Here is a 17,979-nt window from a genome sequence, read left to right on the forward strand (position 1 = left end):
ACATTCTGCCACCACCCCCGGTCAAAGAAACCACCGTGAAAAACTTTTCAAAAGAAAACTTCACGTTACTTAAGACCGAGGTGGGAAGTTTCAAAGCCCCCATGCTAAATGATAACGCTGTCCAAGCTGCAAAATCCTGTACTAATGCACCTACAAGAATGCATGGATCATGCTATCCTAAACAAAAACAAGACTCACTCCTCCAAGAAAAGGAAACCAGTCTGGTGGACCCCTGCCATAAACAAGCTGTACAATAGATGGAGGAAACTAGTACAGAAAAGAGTAAAATCCCAAGAAGGGAAGATATCCCTGATCAGTATCAGCAAGAAACTACGTTCCCTCATAAAATCATCCAAGACTAGCTTCAAAAGAAAAATTGCCATGGACTCCAAAGTTAACCACAAGGCATTCTTTAGCTATGTCAAGAATCTAAGTGACAATTCTCAGATCTGCTCGGAGTTAGTGCAGAATGGCACAAAATACACTGAACCGACCGATATAGCCAACATCCTGGCAGACAGGTTCAGTGCAAACTTAACCAGCTTCTCACCCACAAAAGGGCCCATAACTATACCAGAAGAATGTAGTGCCCCTGAAATCACAGACACTCAGGTTAAAACAGCCCTCTCCAAAGCCAAAAACAGCATCAATAGGACGGGACAGTGTCCCAGGCTGTGTCCTACATGAGCTCAAAGATGAACTAACCCCTCACCTAAACACACTGTTTAAACTCAGCCACTCCACAGGTAACATGCCCACAGAGTGGCGCACATCAACGGTTATTCCGCTCCACAAAGGTGGTGCCACAACGGACCCCGGGAACTATCACTCTGTAAGCCTGACTAGCTTGATCTGCAAAGCTATGGAGCACATCATCATGGATCTCATTAACAGAGACATTGGAAACCTCCAAACACTGGACCCAACCCAGTTCGACTTTGTTAAGGGCAGATCATGCCTCCTAAACCTGGTGGACTTCTTTGAGACAGTTACCAAGGCTATAGATGAGGAAAAGGTGGTCCACACAGCCTACCTAGACCTCGCAATGGCCTTTGACACCATTCCCCACTCAGGTATTATAGACAAGCTCACCAGCCTGAACATAAACCCCTACATCATGAGATGGGTTGCCAAATGGCTCACGGACAGAACCCACATGGTAAGAGTTGCAAGAGCAAGTCTGACTCTAAACCGGTTACAAGTGGTGTTCCCCAGGGCTCAGTCCTAGGACCCCTCCTGTTCAGCATTTACTTCTCAGAGGTACAGGCAAGCACAGGAGGACTATGGCTCACCAAGTTCACAGATGAATGCAAACTAAGGGCTTTAACTGACTCTCCGGCTGACACAGACATCCTCCAAAAGGATCTCACTGAGACGGATACCTGGTGTCAAAACCATGGTCTCAAGCTAAATGCCAAAAAGTGCATAGTTATCCCCTTTGGAAAAAACAAAGTACCCACAAACTATCACATGGGTGGTAGCCCCCTAAATATGGAAGATGTAATAAGGGATCTGGGGACCCAAGTAGATAGTAACCTCTCCTTTGATAATCACATTGCCAAAGTGGTTAGAAAATCCTTCTATGTGGCTCACCTAATCACAAAAGGGTTTGCATCCAGATCGAAAGAGGTCATTGGGCCCCTCTATGCATCACTCATCAGACCCATCATAGAGTATGATGCCCCATTTGGGATGTACCTTACAAGACACCTGCAACAACTGGAAAGACCACAGACGTTCCTTACTAAGAGGATCACTGGCCTCAAGCAGATGCCCTATGCAGCTCGACTGAAGAAACTCCAGCTGTACTCAGTTGCATACCGCCTACTCAGAGGTGATCTCTGCTTGACATACAAGGCCATGTCCAACCCAGAATTGATGGACATGCTCCACCTAAAGAAAATCATATCCCCTCGAGCCACACGCTCCAGGGATCTAAACCTCACCACAATAATAAATAGGACGTGCTGGAGGGATAGATTCCTGTCCCAGAGACTTCCCATGCTCTGAAACAAGATTCCAATCTACATTAGGCAGAGCTCCTTGCTAACCCTCTTCAAGAGAAACCTTGATGAGTGGATGGGAAACAGAAAGTTTACCCCAGGGATCACTTCAATGGCTCTGCTGGACAGTGGCACAGAGAACTAATCTAAGGAGGCGGCAAAACACATTCTGGCTAGGCTTATAAATGCCTTCGGGCAGATAGCCTAGTACCTACCTATGAACCTATGAACCTTTGTAGAAATTTATGGACTAATGTCTGAAGAACTGAAAACCTATTTCATAGGTTCATAGGTGTATACTGGGCTAATGACCACTAGGCCCCTTATAAGCCTAGCTGTGCAACCCAAATCTGACCCACAGATTTGATTTATATAGGGGGTGGTTTACTGATTGCCTCTGTCCATCAGATACATAAACGCCAGACAAGGGGGGTTTCCAATTACCCATCCATTGGTCCAAGTTGCACTTAAATAAGGATAGGATGGAACTCTGCTTCACATGGATGGGGAACCTGTTCCAGAGAGTGGGAATTCTCTGAGAAAAGTATCTTTTAGCTGGATTTGAGCTCTTAGTCTCCTGTGTTCTTTATCTAAAGTTACTGCACTTACACCTTGTGCCACAGACAGATATAAGTGTATTTTTACAATCACTGCTATTATGAAATAGCAAACATCCATACCTGAACTCACACTTACCCTGCATCTCTCTAAATCATTGCAGTAGCTCTCTCCTAATGCACCTCTCTAGTTCCTTAAATCTATGCAGAAGCTACACATAGCAAAAAAAGAAATAATGAAAACTTGTTTGTGTTGCCAGTTCATGTATTCTATTGCCTTGTTATGGGCCACTATACTTACACAACTGAGGTGGCTTGTGGGTCTAAAAATATTCCTTCCATCAGTGAAGGATGTCATGCTTTTGCCTTTTTCATTCACTATAATGGTGATGGCATTGTTCGCCCATGTGTGGAATGCCAGTTGTACGTGTCATAGCACTGGCTAAACTATTCCAAGCCTCAGCCTTGTACTGTGACCTGGTATAGTCACCCTGTAAAAGTCTTCAGCTGCAACATTTAACAAATATCCCAACAAAAATCTTGGACTCCTCCTCAGACCACCTCAGTATTATAAATAGAGCACGTTTGTCAACATCACATGCCATGTCTTCAAGAGCAGTGGAAAAATGCCAGCGAATCAGAGCCTAAATCAGATCTCATGTGTACCATCTTGTGTGCAATGACGGGGAAGCTAGACAACTGCATTTGCACAACAAAAAGCACAGAAAGGAACTAGAATTTAATGTATGTATGTATTAATTCTTCGATGTCCAGTTTAGGCAAGAACTGTGGCAGTAAAACTTGGCCATGCATGTGATCAGTAGATATATATATATATATATATATATATATATATATATATATATATATATATATACCAGCAAATGCTGGTTAATGTTGAGATCTCAGTTACATTTTAAATGATTTATTTCTACCTCTGGGCATGTACTCTGAGATAGTAATCTGAACATTGGCACAAACAAGTATGACATTAAAAAATATATGAAGTTGTAATTCATTGTTGTTCTTATGTAAATCTTGTTCATCCAATGCCTTGATCACACATAAAAATTTAAAATAACTGTGAGTGATAACTTGGTATCGAACTCATGACAACAAGAGAAACTAACATATCAACACTGTGGATATATACTTACTTCTGACAACCTTATACAGGTTGAAATATATGGTGTTCGTTTAATGGAGTAATAATTTTAGGCAAATATTTTTTTTGTGGAAATTTTGCCATATAATTTATTTTGTAATATCCTCAATGTTAATGTCATATGCCAAAGCAAAGCTTCTTTGCATGGCCAATAAAAATTCTTAAGTGGATGCGTAATTATTTTCTTGAGTTTTTGCCATAGAATATAAATTGGCAATTCTCTGCAGTCATTCATGAATAGTGCCAGTGTTCAATGCCAACTGTCATGCAAAAAATAAAGTCATAATACAATTGCTTGTGATAAGCTGTTGTTTTCAATGGCAGCATTATGTATTTATGGAGTAATAAATATTTAGGAAAACCCAAACAGAGTTTACAGGACATGATGTTCTCCACAGTATTTTGCAGTAAATTGTACATTTGGGATCATTAAAAATATATGTTTCTGAACAAATGTTCCAATGTGTTTTTAAAGCTGTGCTGCTGTGCTCTTCATCTATCCTTACTTTGTTAATATATTGCTAAGTTTAGTACTTCATAATATTGCACATGTAGCATTTAATTTGCAATATGTACACAGAAGTGCGTTTTTACTATAATTATTGATATGAGCAATGTAGGTAACAAAGGACACATTATCATGTTTAACAGTAGCCACAGCACACAGTTGTATTGTGACATTAACAATATAAATTGCATGTGTAGTTCTGGTTTATATTAAAAGACCGAAAAATTAAAACCATGGATGCCTAAAGAGTGAAAGAAATGGAACCTCGAACTTGCTATTGTGGGGGGCTGCACCCCCCCCCACTAAATATATATTCCAACTCCAAGATCGCACTATAGTGAGGAAAGGGCAAAAATTCCAATCTTCACTGTACCACGATCTGACAAACAGCACTTCGAGGTTCCGTTTTTTTTCACTCTTTAGGTGTTCACGGTTCTGCTCTTTCTGTCTTGTAATATAGACCCGTGTAGTTCGACCTAAAGTAAAGGAAAACAAGCTCACACACGTATTATGCCACATAAAGGTAAACTATCCTGATTGTGGATTCAAACCCTGTATGGCTTGTGCAGTTAGCCAGAACATACTCCATTAGCAGATTGAGTTATTGAAGAAGTTACATAACAGATGTATTTTCTACATTCATTAATGTCCAAACTGCTAAGGTGCGCTGCACAAGTTTCATTTGAGCGTTATTACATAAAGAGGTTAGCAGTGCTCTGGCTAAGGGTTTGCAAATGCAAAATTAAATTTTGAGTTTTTGCCATTGGGAAGTGAACTATCATTCTGTAAAGAGTGTCACTAAAGGGCACCGACCCACACTGACAACTGCTGCACAAAGGATGAAGCCAAAAATGCATTTATAAATCAGTGTGAAGATTTCTCAACTTTGTGGGCTTATACAAGAGAAACGTGTACAGTAGGTATCCCTATTTCCACAGGAACAGTATCTTCACAAGATTTGAACATTGCACTTATGGAATTACAATGAAATATTGACATGTTGGACGTCTTTTCCCATATTTGCATATAAAAGTAGAAAAAATTATAGTATATCTGGTTAGTTTTGTGCCTCTGACATTTACAGTTACTCAGAACTATATCAGTGTTAGTGCACAATTGTCATTTGTCCTGTCACAGTACAACTGTGTGACTGTCATCCTTGCAGAAGTGAGGATGCTAAACAAAGGAAGGTTGCAAATGATTTTGTGCAAGATAAGAGTTTCTGATTTCAGTTTTTGTGCATTAATTCATTACATACCTCACAACCTCTCAGTGAAAGAAATCTGGACAAAGCATAACAAAATGGGGGAACAAAGGTCAAAAAATAGGGGCAACTTTTAAATATTGCTCTTATAAACTTAGAAAGTTGTTAGAGTAACAGGGTTTATGTTGACATACATTTCCTTAAGGATTTGAAGTCTGAAACTCAAATATATGTCATTATTTGGTGACTTCAATCTTCAGATCATCTCAGTGATTTGCCAGAAAACCACAAATTGTATGAGGAACAGACCAAAAGTATGAGGAAAAATCTGGACATTCTGTGAGATCAGTTGAGTGGTATGACCTGTAAGCAATCCTAAAAACTATAGACCAATAACCTGCCTTCCAATGTTGTACAAACTATATACTAGAACTGATGAAAACAAGTTTATAGTCATTTAGAAGAAAAACTCAGTCATGGCAATAGACCAAAAGAGCAGGAAAAGACAGTCATATGAAACAAAGAATCATGTGCTGCTAAATAAAGCCATAATAGAGAATTGTAAAAACAGGAGGAATTTAAGCATGGCAAGGATAGATTACAAAAAAATCATTTGACAGCGCCCCACATTCATGGATAAAGGAGGGCTTAAAGACGTATAAGATACATCCTACATTGATCAATTGCATTACAGTGACCATGAAACAATGGCAAACCACATTGCAATTAAGCCATGACAAAGGTCAAATTATTATTGCAGGGTTAAGAACTGAAGGGGGGGTATTCCAAGGTGATTCCTTGTCACCGCTGTTGTTTTGTCTTGCCCTTAACCCATTAAGCTGTTTACTTAACAGATTCGATCTTGGTTACAATTTGGCTCCCAGAAGATAACCTTTGCTTAAAGACGTCTCATCTTCATTTTATGGATGACTTTAAACTGCTTAGTTTATCAAAGATGTGGCGTTAAAAGCACAACTGCAAGTGGTTAAAACTTTCTCAGAGGATATGAGAATGACATTTGGTCTTGACAAATGTGCAAAAGCAATGCTTAAAGCAAGGAACTCTAAAATTACCTTTCTTTTAGTTTAGCAAAAGCATTCTACTGGCAATCTAGAATGGAAATCAAACCAGAAGCAGACAAAAAAATCAGACAGCAACTGAAGTGCCAAGAAAAAAAAACGAAAGAATATAAGGAGAAGGATCAGAAGAGAAGAAAAGAAGTGTGGAAAAGATGTAAATATACTGGCACATATAGAAATCTTCTAGAACAACTTCATGTTGATCAGGATTTGATGCAGCAATAGTTATGGAGAGGTGAGTTGAAACCAAAGGATGAAAGGTTGATAATGGCAGCCCAGGATAGTGGACTACATTCACGTTGGTTTACAAATGCCCACTGAACATGACAGAAACAGACAAATGTAGGTTCTGTAAAAAAATAAATAAATAATAACTGGAAACACTTTGTTACTGGGTATGATACACTCATGGCAGAGGGGCTGTACACAGAAAGGCGCAATAATGTGGCAAGACTCTTGCATTGGGGATTGTGCAAACACTAAAATATAGAAGTAGCTGAGAAGCACTGGAAACATGAACCCCAAAGCATTATAGAGAACAATTACTGAGGAAGCTTTAAAAGCCATTGACACATGGCTTTGTAACTCACAGCTCATGCACAACCCGAAAAAGACCAAACTACTACTTTTTTCACCAGATCCCTCTATCGTGAACAAAAAAAATTCAAAGTCCTCTCTCTTGGTAATACAACCATTAAAGTCACTTCTCATAGCAAATTATTAGGGGTAATAGTGGATGATAATCTTATACTTGACCTGCATATAAAAAAATCGCATAAGAAAAACTGATCAAAAACTAGGGATGCTTTACAAAGTCAAAAACATTCTCACCGATGCAACTTCTCATCAGTGCCACTAAAATTGCACTTTCCACTGCTTATCTCCTCCTCACACTTCTTTATGGTGCTCACATCCTAACTAACCTCCAGGCTTCACAAAACTTAAGACTTGAACAATTCTACAACAAAATTGCTAAATTTTCAGCAAATTCCCCTTTCAGGACCCATCACTGCATAGCACTAAAAAGCCTAAATTGGTTAGAACTGCCTCATCAACTAACATATACACAGCTTCTTACCACCTATAAAATCATCTGGCTTCCATCTGCCTGTCCAGCACTAAAACCATTCTACACAACTATGTTCCTAGTCGGTCATTATGAATCAGTGACCAAAAATTCCTCTCTGCCTACAAGTCTATGTACTCTTACAAGATTGCTAAGGCTTAGAACTCCTTTCCTGAATCCATCAGGTCAATACCATCCCTTCCATCTTTTAAAACCACTCTGAAGGACTTCCTAGTTAAACTCTGGCTCTGTTTTTGCTCAAAACAAGGATAATTTATATCCCTAAAGGTTAACAAGTACCTTTTCATTTCTTATACCTTCTTATTCTCCCGTCACTTACTTCCATACTTCTAATAAATTCTCTTCCCTGACTTTCTCTCTAAATATAACATAAGCCTGTTTTTCCCTCACTTCATATTGCAATTCCTGTTTGTATTAAACCAACTTACCTTTAATTTCTCTACAAACTGTCTAAAATTTCTCTAAATATTAAATGATTGTCATATAACTTGTATCATTTTTAACCAATGTCTAATTTGTTATAATTATTTAAACTGCAGATTTTTTTTGTTTTATTTCTGAAGATTGTAAAATTACTGCTCTTAAAATGTTTTGTAATAATTTGGAGCTTTTCTCCAAAGGCCTCCGCTAAAAAAGGCTTCTACCCAGACTTTCCTGGTAATCAAATGTTAGTAAATAAATATGCGTACATCACATGGGATCATCCATTACCAACAGGTCAAACAATAGATGTGAGAAATCCAGATATAATACCTTTGGAAAAAAGACAAAAGTGACATTGATCATTGAAATTGCTATATATACGTAGCAATTATAGTGTCTCATGTACAGAGAAACAGTCATGAAATATCAGGATTTGCAAGCCAAAACAAGAGCAATGTGGAAGAAAGATACCCAGACAGTTCCAATATTATTAGGAGCAATGTATCTAATAAAAAAGAATCTACAGTCATATTTAGATATGCTACCAATGCTTGTAACTACATATGAACTACAGAAGGAATCAGTTCTGGGCACATTGTGGATATGGCAAAGAACACATTTGGCTAACATCAGAGACTGAAACAATACTAATTTCATGAACTTTACTTATACCCTGACTTAGGAATGGCATCCATTCCCATCATGGCATTAGAAACCCAAAAGACTTGTAGAAATTCAACTGAGAGAAACCATGTAGTGTCTGTTATAGAACATCTGTTGAGAGTGGGTCAGCATCCATTAGTCTGGTCTGCCAGCACATTGTCAGATGTCAGCCAACATGGCTAGGAATGTGGCAGATCCTGGTACTGCAGTGGTACTGGGTAAACCAAAAACACAAACCACTAGTAAAATTACGAATTATGAGCCAGGAGACAGAGTACCCAACGATCCTTCCAAATATAAACAAGTCTTCAGTAAGTAACTGAACCAGAAACCACCAGGTAAACAAGAAATAAATCCAAGAACAACATTTAATTAAAGCGCTTTTCGTTTGCTCAAATGGGCAAACTTCCTCAGAATAAATTACATAACATCAAAGAACCAGGTTTTATACAATGATTCTAATCACCACAATAATAGTCAATTAACATTTAAAAGTACAGGTTTATAAAACCTTAAAAATGCTGGAAATACCAACCTTTACATACTGAACGCTAGGCAACATTTTAATTAGTAAAACGCCTGTGCAATAGTTGAAAAACCGAACATTGACAAATAAAATTAAGAAATATGAAAATTTAGGAAATGTAAAAAATAAAAAATAACAATGTACTCAAACAATATAATTCTTGCATGATATACTTGTCATCTAAAGAGACATAGACATAAAACTGGAAATACTATAAAACAAAAAACCTGTCAATATGCACAAATAAGTAATTGAAAACCATAAATTCTATCTTTTGAGGCTGAGAATACTTAATAAACAGGAAATAGAACATGCTTCATTTAAACCAGGGGAATGGTATGATTCCAACCTGATCTGCCACTGAAGTTCAAGTACTAACAATTTTAATGCAGTAGGACCCCCTCTAGTGTCAAAGAGCACCTGATCAATCCCAATGAATTTGAACTGGTGAGTAGGGTGATCTAAAATGTGTTTGGCAAGTGCATTGGTGGCCTTTAGCTTTCTAATGGCGTACTGGTGCTCATAAATACGTTCTCTGAACCTTCATTCAGTTTTCCCTACATAGTGGGCTGGGCAGTTCTGAGATTGTGCTAAATATACCAGCATCTTAGAGTTGCAGGTAAGCCTATGCTTAAGTTTAAATTCGTACTTACTGACTGTGAACCTATTAGATTCTATTATAAATTTACAGTAATTGCAGTTATGACATTTAAACATCCCAGGACATCTAGCTGGAGGTGGTTTCATCTCAAACCATGATTTGAGGTTCCTAGCCTTCTTGTATGTCACTGTCGGAGATGGTCCTAATTTCAGTGACACCGCTGGACCTGCAATGAACAAGTGCCAGTTTTTCTTAACAATGGACCACAGGGTAACACTGTCCACTGCAAAGGTAGTGATGAACCTAGGAAGATCTAACACATCTACCCTATTCTCATTTGCGTTAACCTGACTGTTCAAATGGTTGATTGGTGTTGTACAAACACCACTTTTCCTCACTTGCAGTAATGGTACATAGGACAGTGCTACCCTGTGGTCCATTGTTAAGAAAAACTGGCACTTGTTCATTGCAGATCCAGCGGTGTCACTGAAATTAGGACCATCTCCGACAGTGACATACAAAAAGGCTAGGAACCTCAAATCATGGTTTGAGATGGAACCACCTCCAGCTAGATGTCCTGGGATGTTTAAATGTCATAACTGCAATTACTGTAAATGTATTTATTTATTTATTTTTATTTATTTATTTTACATTTGTTGACCGGGCTAGTCTAGCTGGATATATTTCCATTTTCAGTAGAGGCCCGGGGAGAAAAGCTCCACATAAATTTTAACAAAAGGTCAAAAATAGACAATCAAATTGACAAATCATCATAAATGGCGAGACAATAAAAAAAAAATAGAACCCAATTACAGGTAAGTCATCTGTTTCATGATAAATGTGAGCTGCAATAGAAAAATATGATTTATTTTTATTTTTATTTTATAATAGAATCTAATAGGTTCACAGTCAGTAAGTACGAATTTAAACTTAAGCATAGGTTTACCTGCAACTCTAAGATGCTGGTATATTTAGCACAATGTCAGAACTGCCCAGCCCACTATGTAGGGAAAACTGAACGAAGGTTCAGAGAACGTACTTATGAGCACCAGTACGCCATTAGAAAGCTAAAGGCCACCAATGCACTTGCCAAACACATTTTAGATCACCCTACTCACCAGTTCAAATTCATTGGGATTGATCAGGTGCTCTTTGACACTAGAGGGGGTCCTACTGCATTAAAATTGTTAGTACTTGAACTTCAGTGGCAGATCAGGTTGGAATCATACCATTCCCCTGGTTTAAATGAAGCATGTTCTATTTCCTGTTTATTAAGTATTCTCAGCCTCAAAAGATAGAATTTATGGTTTTCAATTACTTATTTGTGCATATTGACAGGTTTTTTGTTTCATAGTATTTCCAGTTTTATGTCTATGTCTCTTTAGATGACAAGTATATCATGCAAGAATTATATTGTTTGAGTACATTGTTATTTTTTATATTTTTTATATTTCCTAATGTTTCATATTTCCTAATTTTATTTGTCAATGTTTGGTTTTTCAACTATTGCACAGGCGTTTTATTAATTAAAATGTTGCCTAGTGTTCAGTATGTAAAGGTTGGTATTTCCAGCATTTTTAAGGTTTTATAAACCTGTATTTTTAAACGTTAATTGACTATTGTTGTGGTGCTTAATTGTACTCAATTAATTAGAATCATTGTATAAAACCTGGTTCTTTGATGTTATGTAATTTATTCTGAGGAAGTTTGCCCATTTGAGCAAACGAAAAGCGCTTTAATTAAATGTTGTTCTTGGATTTATTTCTTGTGGTGGTTTCTGGTTCAGTTACTTACTGAAGACTTGTTTATATTTGGAAGGATCGTTGGGTACTCTGTCTCCTGGCTCATAATTCGTAATTTTACTGCAGTGGTACTACTTCCACTGCTACATCAGTAGAAGAAGTGTTCACTCCCAGATGTGGTCAGCCATTTGACCATATTTAACGACATAGTCATGATGACAGCTCATCCAGAAGACATTGTTCATATTCAGGTAGCACCTCTACTTCTAGACAGGGTCATGGAACTAGCAGTGCCCTTTCTGGCAGAGGGAGTTCACATAGTCAGGGACATCAGTGATGATCTGGTCCTCTACCATGCATGGCTCACACCTGTCCAGTATGATAGGGAATAGTGCTAGTTCAAATACTATGCCTGGGTTCCTGGAAACCCACATAGTACACTTCACATTTGCCCATGACACTTTATGCCTGCAGGTACAGACACACACACACACACAGACACACACACACACACACACACACACACACACACACACACACACATGCACACATGCACACACACACACACACACACACACATACATACACACACACACACACACACACACACACACACACACACACACACACACACACACACACACACACACACACACACACACACACACACACACATGCTCAAACACACACACACACACACACACACATGCTCAAACACACACACAAATACACATACACACACAAACACAAACACACACATGCTCAAACACAAACACACACGCACACATACACACGCGTGCACACACATACACACGCACGCACAAACACACACACACACACACACACACACAAACACACACACTCACACACACACACACACACACACACACACACACACACACACATCTTCAAAATTGACTTTTTTTACATCAGTTAGGTTACATCCAGAGGTACTGGCACTGACAATGCATACTTGTTCTGACCTCATCTGTTACATCCATGCAGTCTTCTTTTGTGGCAGGCTTGTCTTCCTGTAATTCCCCCTGCCCCCTCATGCAAACACACACACTGTTCAAATGACGATGACAGTGCTCTGCCCTTTATACAATCTTCAATTTAGGGTTACTTGTGTCTGCTACACAGAGTAGCCACCTAATACTTGTTTAGCCAAAGGTCATGTTTTCATTAGGATATGTAATAATTTTCAGTTTTGTTTAATCTGTTTAACGTCAGTAGTGTTATTGGTTGTAGTAACTGTATACTAGTAGTATTACTAGTAGTGCTAGTAGTTAGGGTAGCATTACTTATATAGTACTGCTTTCTCAGCCCCTTGAGCAGATGATGTGGAGACTGCCCTGACCCCTGCTAGGGTATCTGCCTTCGGCTTCATATGTATGATCCACATTGTCAGCAAACAATGTGTATTTTTAGCAGATACATTTTTCTTTGTATAGTGGGATTGCAATTTGTGATTTATGTCTTTATTAATTATCTTTTATTCTGTAGTCATAAGATTGTATAGAAATGCTTCATCATCTACCTGCTCAGATGTTACAGACATTGTCCTGTCCCTCTGTCATTTTGTTTGACATGGGGCTGCTTATGCCTGATCACACAATGGCAACATAAAAATATCCAAGTTAAATATTTGTTTTTCATTTGAATGCATTATTGTCATGTTGTCTGCATTTGCTGCATATACCAGTCATTGTTATGACATTCCTGTATAGATAATCATAAATGGATTTTACTTAAGTCCAGTACATACACAAAAGCATACATTATCTGTTCATTACAGGTTCATCACTCACCTTTGTTCCTGCTGCTGACAACATCGTAGCCTGAGGTTGCGTGAGTCTGATGCTCACAGTAGCCAGCCATTGCATGGCTAAGCAAAGGCTGGTTTGTCTGTATGCATCAGTGTTACTGTTTACATCTGCTTTGCTGTTTTTTAAGTAAATGGTGAATGTATGTACTATTCACTGACAATTAACCAGTGCCATGAAAGCATGCCTTCATCTGCCATGATCATCCCCAGCTGCAGGTTCCTCATTTGACCCCTCATCTGTGTCTGTTGAGCCTGCCTGTGGTGCTGGGAACTGTGGAGCCTGTCTTGGGGCACCCTGCTGTTACTGCTTTCAGAGTATAATGTTATGTAAGATGGCACAAGCAGTCAAATTTGGCAGATTGTATTTCAGGGTACCTCCAGATGTATCTAGACAGTGGACAGAGCACTTCAAATATATGCTCTATGATATTTCAAGTCTGTGCATGTACAGTGGGGTTATGTGAGTTTTTAGATACCTTTGTGGGCTGTCACCCCTTGAAAACCTTAAGTACAGGTCACAGGTGTCCCATATATGGGAGTCATGGGAACTGACTAGGTCTAGGATATTGTTGCCCCTGGTGGGGGTGTGGATAAATTGATCCAGGGCATTGGAATTTATGAATCACAGAAAGCGTTGAGTGAAGGAGTTGGTACATGAGTAGTTTTCCCAGTTAATGGTGGGGTAGTTGAAATTGCCTATTATTAGGGTGTTTGGTTGAACCCTATTATTTTCCAGTATATCAAGAAAGGAGGAGTGGGAATCCTGGGGCATGGTGGGGGATCTGTAGAAAGCTACAATTTGGATTGCAGTTTTGCCCAGAGTTAGTTGCACTTGGATAACCTCGGCTGCATTATGTTGCGCAACTAGCCTGGAGGTGTGGATATCCTTATTGAATATGGACACACCTCCGCCTTTGGTGTTATGGTCCAGGTTACATGGCCGAAAAGTGTGGTATGAGTTATAGCCTGGTAGTGCAGGGGTGCTCTCTGGAGCCTTGAACCAGGTCTCAGTCACTGCACAGACATTGATGTTCTCCATTTTAAGGAGTGCCTCAAGTAAGTGCATTTTGAGATTTAGACTTCTAGCATTGAGTAGCATTACCCTCAGTTTTTGCTTGCCTGTTCCTGTTATGGTGGTGAATTTGTCATTTGAACCTTGCCTAAAAAAGGCACTATAGGGGTGGCAAGAGCCTTAGCTAGTATCCGGAATCCCAGGGGTGACAGGTGCAGGCCATCTCTGGCAAAGCATCATGGTCTGTCGATCATGTTGTCCCAGGCAGACAGATACTGGATCCCCTTAGAATGACAGCAGAAGCTTAGCCAATTGTTGAAGTCAGTCATTTTGTCCTTTACTGCGGTATCATTCTGGGTGATGGCAGGATGCCACTCAGGGTTAGGGTCATACCTGCCTGGGCTAAAAGATTGGAGAGCTCTTCCATGTCTCTTTTCATGTAGTCCAGGGAGGTACATCTCAGGTCCTTCACACCAATATGGACAATGACAGAGTCATATTTGTACTTGTTGTGGAGTGACCTGAGTGTGTAGGTTATGTGGCGGATCCTGGCACCAGACAGGCAGCTGACAGTAACCTTCTCCTTGTTTAGCCTGGTGAGTGGGACATCAGTGTGCCTGACTATAGAGTCACCTATGACTAGTGTGTTGGGTATGTTGGTTTGCCTTATGGGCTGTGGTTTATTGGCACACTGAGTCTGTGGGTTGTGTTGGGGGGTGGAAGTTGCTTGCATTTCTGCTTTGGAGGTCTCTATTGCTTGAGCAGATTATTATTGAGAGCCTCTGCAAATGTTTTTGTATTTCTATGTGTGGATTTTGGTGGTGTAGGTTTAGTGGAACTATGTGATGAGTGTGGTGTTGTGCATTTGTTTACCTTCTCCCCTTGACTATCAAGTTAAGTCTTATAGGTTCATAGGTTCATAGGTTCATAGGTTCATACTAGGCTATCTGCCCTAGGGCATTTATAAGCCTAGCCAGAGTTGTGTGGCTTTCACCACCCCTTAGGTTGAAGAATACTATACCCATTAGTTTGCCATGCCTCTGTCCAGCAGTGATACAGAGATGATCCCCGGGGTAAACCTACGATCTCCCATCCACTGGTCAAGATTCCTCTTGAACAGAGCCAGCGAGGTGCTCTGTCTCACATGGACCGGGATTCTGTTCCACAGCATAGGGAGTCTCTGGGTGATGAATCTGTCCCTCCAGCATGTCCTATTTATATCCGTGTTGAGGTTTAAGTCTCTTGCTCTTGTGGCTCTGGTGGATTTGGATTTTTTGAGGTGGAGCATGTCCATTAATTCTGGGTTGGACATGGCCTTGTATGTCAGGCACAGGTCACCTCTGAGCAGACAGTATGCGACTGAATAGAGCTGGAGTTTCTTCAGTCGGGCAGCATATGGCATATTTTTGAGCCCCTTTATCCTTTTGGTGAGGAACTTTTGGGGTCTTTCCAATTGCTGCAGGTGTCGGGTAAGATACATTCTGAATGGGGCATTGTACTCAATCATTGGTCTGATAAGTGAGGAGTACAGGGGAACAATGACCTCCCTTGATCTGGATGTGAATCCCTTCATAATCAGGTGGGCAATGTAGAAGGTCCTCCTAACCACTTTGGCAATGTGAGTGTCAAAAGAAAGGTTACTGTCAACTTGGGTCCCCAGGTCCCTGATAACCTCTTCTGTGCTTAATGGATTGCCACCTATGTGGTAACTTGGGGTTACCTTGTTTTTACCAAAGGGTATGACTATACATTTTTGGCGTTTAGCTTAAGGCCATGGCTCTGGCACCAGTTATCCATTTCTATGAGACCTCTCTGAAGGATATCTGTGTCTGATGGATTTTCAACTATGGCCCAGTTTGCAGTCATCTGCAAACTTTGTCAGCCACAATCCTCCTATGTTTGCCTGCACTTCTGAAAAGTAGATGCCGAACAAGAGGGGGCCCAGGACTGAGCCCTGTGGGACACTGCTTGTGACCGGCTTGAAGTCTGACATGGCACCAGCAACTCTAACCCTGTGGGTTCTGTCCTTGAGCCAGTTTGCAACCCATCTTGTGACATATGGGTTTACATTTAAGCTGGTGAGCTTTTCTATGATACCTGAGTGGGGTATTGTGTCGAAAGCTTTTGCAAGGTCAAGGTAGGCTGTGTGAACTGCCTTACCCTCATCAATGGCCTTGGTGACTGTTTCAAAAAAGTCAACCAAGTTCAAGAGGCATGATCTGCCCTTGACAAAGCCGAATTGGGTAGGATCCAATGTCTGTAGGTCCCCATGTCTTTATTTATGAGTTCCATTATGATCCTCTCCATAGCTTTGCAAACCAGGCTTGTTAAGCTTATGGGGCGGTAATTACCAGGGTCCGTAGAAGCACCGCCTTTGTGGAGTGGGACCACAGTTGCCGTACGCCACTCTTTGGGTACGTATCTGTGGTAAGGCTAAGATTAAACAGCAGCCTTATGTGTGGGTTTAGTTCCTCATTGAGTTCATGTAGCACACAGCCGGGGACACCATCCGGTCCCATTGATGCTGTGTTTTTAGCTTTAGAGAGAGCAGCTCTCACCTGGGCATTTGAGATGATTGGGAGGCTACACTCTGCTGGGATAGATATTTCTCCTTTTGGGAGGGAGAAATTTTCACTGAACCTGTCTGCCAGTATGTTTGCAATGTCTGTGGGTTCAGTGATTTTGTATCATTTTGGACTAATTCTGAGCATATCTGGGAGTTTCCACCCAGATTTCTAACATAGCTAAAGAAGGCCTTATGATTGTCTTTTGAGTCCTTGGTGATTTTTCTCTCAAAGTTGGCCTTGGATGATTTTATGAGTGATCGTAGTTTTTTACTAGTATTGATCAGAGATGTCTTCCCTTTTAGGGATTTTGCTCTATCTTGTAGTAGCTTTCTCCTCTTGTTGTAAAGTTTGTTTATGGCTGGGGTCCACCAGATCAGGCGCTTGCCTTTGGTGGAAAGGGTCTTGATTTTATTTGGGATTGCTTGATCCATGCAATCCTGGAGGTGTTCGTAGAAGGCATTTGTAAGGGATTCAGCAGCGTGGGTTGTGGTTTCCAATGGCTCAGGGGCCTTGAAGGATACCACACCAGTCTTAAGAAGTGTGAAGTTGGCTTTTGAGAAGTTCTTCACTGTGGTCTTTTGTTGAGGGTGGGGACGGGATGTGGATCTCCAGTGAGATTAGTTTATGGTCTGATCTCACCAATGAGGGATATACTTCTGGTGTGGAGCATTTTGTCCCCATGTTTGTGATGATCAGGTCTAGTATATTTTCACCTCTTGTGGGAATGGTGACAAGTTGTTCCATAGCATTTGAGTTTATGAACTCCAGGAACCTTTGGGCTAGTATATTGGGGCTTGAGTAATGTTCCCAGTCTATGTTTGGGTAGTTGAAGTCACCCAATATGATGGTGTTTGGAGAGACATTTATACTCTCCAGTGTCTTCAGGAAGGCTGTGTGGGGTTCCTGAGTTTGAGAGGGTGGCCTGTAACATGCTAGAAACTGTAGAGCAGTTTTGCCTATGGTTAATTGCACCTGAATGGTCTCTGATGCTTCGTGAGTTGCCACCAGCCTGGA

The sequence above is a fragment of the Protopterus annectens genome, chromosome 3.part1, assembly GCF_019279795.1.
Source record: "Protopterus annectens isolate FY-2018-M chromosome 3.part1, PAN1.0, whole genome shotgun sequence".
In the NCBI taxonomy this organism is placed as follows: domain Eukaryota; kingdom Metazoa; phylum Chordata; order Ceratodontiformes; family Protopteridae; genus Protopterus; species Protopterus annectens.